Below are 6,000 nucleotides of genomic sequence, written 5' to 3'. Positions count from 1 at the left end.
GAATAAGGCAATGATAAGCACTGTTATTTAGCATAGTGCTGGAAGTTCTAGCCAGTGCAATAAATAAGAAATGGGAATAAAAGTTATGCGAATTAGAAAGGAAGAAATAATTCTTACTGTATTTGCAGATGACATGACTGTGTGCATAGAAAATCCCAGGGAACCTTCAAAAATTTTTTTTGGGAATAGTAAGTAATGTCAGTAAGGTAACAGGATACAAGATAAATATACATATATCAATTGTATTTCTATAGCAATGAAGATGTATATACCAGAATTAAAAATACAGTACTATTTATAATCACTCAAAAAATGAAATAATTGAGATGTAAATATAGCAAAATGTGTATGGGACTTTGTTGTTGAAAACTATAAAATGCTAATGAAAGAAATTAGAGAAGATTTAATTAAATAGGTATACTATATTAATGAGTTGGAAGACACAATGCAGTAAAGATGTCATTTCTCCCCAAACTGATTCACAGGTTAAGTGCAATTCCTACCAACATTCCAGCAAAATGTTTGTAGACATAGATTTATTATTTAAAATTTATTTGAAAAAGCGAAGGAACTCAAATGGATAAAACAATTTCGAAAAAGAAAAAGTGGGAGGAATCAGTCTACCTGATTTAAATACTTATTATATAATTATAGTAGTCAAGAATATGTGGTATAATTAGAAGGAAAGACACATAGATCAATGGAATGGAATAGAGAACCAAGAAATAGACCTACCCAGATTTGCCCATCAGATTTTTGCAAAAGCAATTCAGTGGAGGAAAGATAGACTGTCAACAAAATGATGCTAGAGCAGTTGGGCCACCCATAGGCAAAATAATGAACCTCAGTGTAAATCTCACATCTTGTACAAAAAGTAACTCAAAATGATTATGTTCTTACTGTAAAAATATTAACTCTATTTTGAAAAGTAGGACAAAGTCTTAAGTATCTAGGGCTAGGCAAAGATTTCAGTCCATGTCTCCTAAAGGTCTTATATCCAAAATATAAAAAGAACTCTTAAAACTCGGAAATAAGAGAGCAAACAACCCAATTTAAAAACTGGGAAAAGGGCCTCCCTGGTGGCGCAGTGGTTGAGAATCTGCCTGCCAATGCAGGGGACACGGGTTCGAGCCCTGGTCTGGGAGGATCCCACATGCCGCAGAGCAACTGGGTCCGTGAGCCACAATTACTGAGCTTGCACGTCTGGAGCCTGTGCTCCGCAACAAGAGAGGCCACGATAGTGAGAGGCCCGCGCACTGTGATGAAGAGTGGCCCCTGCTCGCCACAACTAGAGAAAGCCCTCACACAGAAACGAAGACCCAACACAGCCATAAATAAATAAATTTAAAAACTGGGAAAACAATATGAACATATATTTCATTAAGGAAGATATACAGATGGCAAATAAGCATAGCAAAAATGTTCAACATCATGTGTCATTGGAGAATTTCAAATTAAAACAACGAGATGCCACTATACACCTATTAGCATGGCTATTATCCAAAAAACTGACAACAGCAAGTGCTGGTGGGGGGTATTAAGCAGAAGGAATCCGCATTCATTGCTGGTGGGATGCAGCCACTTTGGAAGACAGTTTGGCCATTTCTTACAAAGCTAAACATAGTCTTAGCATATGACTCAGCAACCATGCTTACTGGTATTTACCAAAATTAGTTGAAAACTTATGTCCACACAAAAATTGCACACAAATGTTTATAGTTGTTTTATTCATAAGTACCCTAAACTGGAAAAAACAATCAAGATATTCTTCAGTAGGTGAACAGATAAACTCTGGAACTGTGGAACATCCAACCAGTGGAATATTATTCAGTAATAAAAAGAAATGAGCTCTCAAGCTATGAAAACACATGGAGGAACCTAAAATAAATATTGCTAAGTAAAAGAAACCAGTCTAAAAACACTGTATAATGTATGATACCACTGTATGACATTCTGGAAAAGGCAAAACAGTAAAAATATCAGTGGTCGCCAGGGTTTGGTGGAAGTGAGGGATGGATAATTGGAGCACAGGGGATTTGTTGGGGGACCGTGAAACTCTGTACGATCCCTGTGCTGGTGGATACGTGCCATTATATGTTTGTTTAAACCTATAGAATGTATAACACAAAGAGTGAACCCTAATGTAAACTATGTACTTAATGTATTGAAATTGGCTCATCAATTTTAACAAATATATCACACTAATGCAAGATTTTAGTCACAGGGGAAACTGTATGGGGGAGGAGGTATATGAGAACTTTGTCCTATCTGCTCAATTATTCTGTAAACTCCTCTAAATATTAAATATTATTAATTGAAATAAAATGCAAGTCACATTAGTCAGCTTTGCCTTCCTGAGAAGCAGTGCATGAAAGGTAATAGAGAATTGCAGGGTAAATCTTCCCCATAGTAAGAACTAGGCTGCAGTAAGAAAGAATCAATATTAGGCAAAGGAGGAAAAGGAGGAGTGGATTTTGAACTAAAGATATTAAATACTTGTCAGGGGCTCTCTGTTACTTTGATAACTTGTAACAAATGATAATACAAGTGTAGAAGGCCTCCTTATTTTAGATATTAATTAAAAATTAATTAACTTCTCTGACTAGCTCATAAACAATGACTACATATAAGCAATTGATTTAAGAACTAGGAGAAAAAAGACCATATATGCTGGTGGTGCAATTTAGAGGCTAGAAGACTTGGATGCTAGTCAGGAGATTTAGGGTTTGGCATCATGTTCATCTATGAGATCTTAAGTCATTTAAAGTTTTGGGACTATAAAATAAAAGGTTGATATAGAATTTATATTTTGCAAATGTTTCACCATAAAGATGTTTTTAATACCTTTTTACCAACTCATGTTTTACTTTTTCCTAGCAAGTGAACTGTATTTTAAATCAATGTCTATTTTTCTCCATTCTTATTTTTTAAAAGCATGCACATATATCATTCAGAACATTTAATTACCATGAGATAGATAACCAGAGTTTCCATATTGAATTGATAGAATTTCTTCCCCCAAATTTGAAAGATGCTGTTTTATTTAACCCATGTAACTATATTGTGATTCTCCCCTAGGCTTTAAAAAATACTGACAATTTATCCTGGGAATTGCATTTACTTTATTGGATTTTTATGAAGATTAATGAACAGTTGCTAACTTTGCAAACAGTTTACCCAGTCACTGAAGCCAACAGGAATTTTAAATATTGAGAATTTTGTTATCGTCATCATAATCATTACCATCACCACCACCACCGTAGTCCTTCTCCTCCTCCTCCTCATCACCATCATTTATTATTTTTCTCTCATTCTGTTTCATGAACAGTTAAACATAGAGAAAGTTTCACATAACTACACGTACTGCTTTGTCTCTGATAAAACCAGATCACCGTTTTTCTACACTTAATGTTTACTTACTTTAAGACTAAGCTTAAAAAGTCACCACCTTTGAATAATGTTGTCCTGCCCCTCCTAAATACTCCCAGAGCACTCCAAGTTTTTCTTTCTCATATCTGTTGATGAAAAATTAGTCAATCTAAGAAAGAAATGAAATCTTTTATTTGAGCTAAATTTGAGGATATAATCCGGGAAGAGCATCTTAGAAACTCAGAACTGTTCTGCTTATTAGAAGTCAAAACACAGTTATATAAGTTTTTTGAGACGTCAAATGACATATTATTGACAGTTTACATAATCCAGATCTAAGCGTCATTGTGGTGGGTCATGTGACCCCTTATAAGATCAAGAGGGAATGTTATCTTTTAGGGCATTGTCTTGTTGATGCTAGGAGGATGTTGCTCTTTAGGGTTGAACAGATATTCCTGCCAATGGGGGAGGTCTGGTCCATGCATAATGAGGATACACAATGCAGAGTGGGGGGAAGGGGGAGGCCAAAGGGCAGAGAAGAATTTTTATGTTTACATTTTTCTTGTCTTGCCATAAAATATGACTTTTATTTCACATATATTTCAATGGTTTAGTTCAAGAAATACATGCGAGTACTAGCTGTCAAGCTTGTGCCAGTCGCTGAGACAGCAGTGTATATATATCACCCTATATATCGTTATAATCATATATAGACTTTCAAGAGTTTGTGGTCCAATATTAATATCTCATCCACACGAGTACTTTGTTAACTCCAAATGATCTGTTCTAGAAACTGGAATTAGAACATTACTTTTTGTTTCTGTATCTCACTGTCTTCCTCCTGTATTTACTATTTAGTAGGTCCTCACAAATGCTTGTTTATTGACAGAGGAATGGAAGATGTACTACTGTCTTTCCTTTATAAACACCTTTCTTTAAAGTAATTAAGAGAAAGTAATTTCTTATACCCAGAGTGTCAGAAAATTATGCCTCTCCCTTATACATCTATTCCAGAAAGTAACATCCTGGGTATCATCTTACAGTGAATGTCTTCAACTCCTTGCTGAAGAGGTTTTGCCATTTGTTTCTATTTCCTCTGTTTTTGCTGTTAAAAGTACAGCCTCTGGAGTCTGCTTGAGATTAGCAGGGGCTCCTTGTCCACCTTTTGATTGTGAAATAAATGCAGCTTTTGTTTCCAGTCTTGCCTTGTCTGATTTCCTCTTGTGTTTTTCTCCTCTTGGCTTTTTAAATTAAAGTGCTAATCCCTGGGGTTGTACCTCTTGCCTGAAGCTGTCATCCTGTCCAAAGATAACAACACTGTATTTACCATCACAAAAAAAGAAAATAACATGAGAATGAGAGAATGTTTGACCTATTAGTGATAGTGTCTTTTCATTATAAAATAATAAACTGTTTAACTGATAGATTGAGCCAGAGATTTTACAGTATTTAAACCCATTTCCACATCTTTGCTTTCAGTTCATTTTGCTGAGGTTTCAAGAATAAAAGGACATTTTAATCAACACAAAGAGATTAACTCTTGGTTAAAATGGAAGTTCCATACTGACCCCCCAAAAAAAGTCTGTGTATGGTTGGAGCAATATTGTTTAAGAAAAAATAGTTTAAAAAAAAAAAACAGGTGACAAAAATGGATCAGTTTATTTTTAGACTCTGTTTTGTCAAAGCTCTAATATATTAAATTAAAGGGCATATTTTATGAACTGTGACAATATATAGAAACTAACTGTAATTGAAGACTCTCAGGGGGTAAAAACTAAATGAATACCTATTTATAGAAAATAAAATAAAATTTTAGCAATTACATTCCTTTTTTTTTTTAATTGGATGCAGAAGTGTGCTAGGTATATTTAGAAATATTTTAATTGCAAACAAAGTGCCAAAGACATTTTTACATGTAGTCATTTTCAATAGCTACATGCTTCTTTTGTTTAATTCTACACTCCAGATATTTCTGAATGCATAACAAGTCACATTGCCAAATGATAGGCTTAGAGGATAGAGCTATAATCTATATTATACATTAGGATATTAATGTCTAAGAATATATATTACAATTGAGATAATGGAAGCATAGGGAGATACTAACAGGCTGATTATGAAGAAAGAGAACTCACAACCTGAAGGATTTTATTTTGTCCTTCAGGAAGCAGAGAAATACTTAGAAAGAATATCTTTGTCTCTGAAATCACTCTCATCTCTGCATTATGTCTCTAATCAAGGTCAGTATTGGGTTTACTTGACAACAGTTTTACTTAACAACATTAAGTAACATGGTAACAATACAATGGTATACTTAACAAAAGTTTGAGTACTGGGTATTTAGAATTAGGGAAGACAAAACCAGGATACTTTTAAAGTGAAAAGTTTTAGGATTGATGAGCATTAACAATTATGTAGGGAGGAAAACAAAAATCTATAATATTCCAGGCAAGGATGAATGATCATGCTAGGCTCCTGCAATAGCTAGTAGAAGTAAAAGGTATCTCCAAAATTGGTAATAAATTAGCATTATCAGGAACTATGAAGCAATATGCAAGTGATGCTTCTTTAATGGACACAGTTTTAGTTATTTGTCCCAACACCTAACATTAGGCAAAACACCTGGACGAT

This window comes from Balaenoptera physalus (genome assembly GCF_965194825.1).
Source record: "Balaenoptera physalus genome assembly, chromosome: 19".
In the NCBI taxonomy this organism is placed as follows: domain Eukaryota; kingdom Metazoa; phylum Chordata; class Mammalia; order Artiodactyla; family Balaenopteridae; genus Balaenoptera; species Balaenoptera physalus.
The sequence above is the reverse complement of the archived record's forward strand: the minus strand, read 5'-3'. Positions refer to the sequence as shown.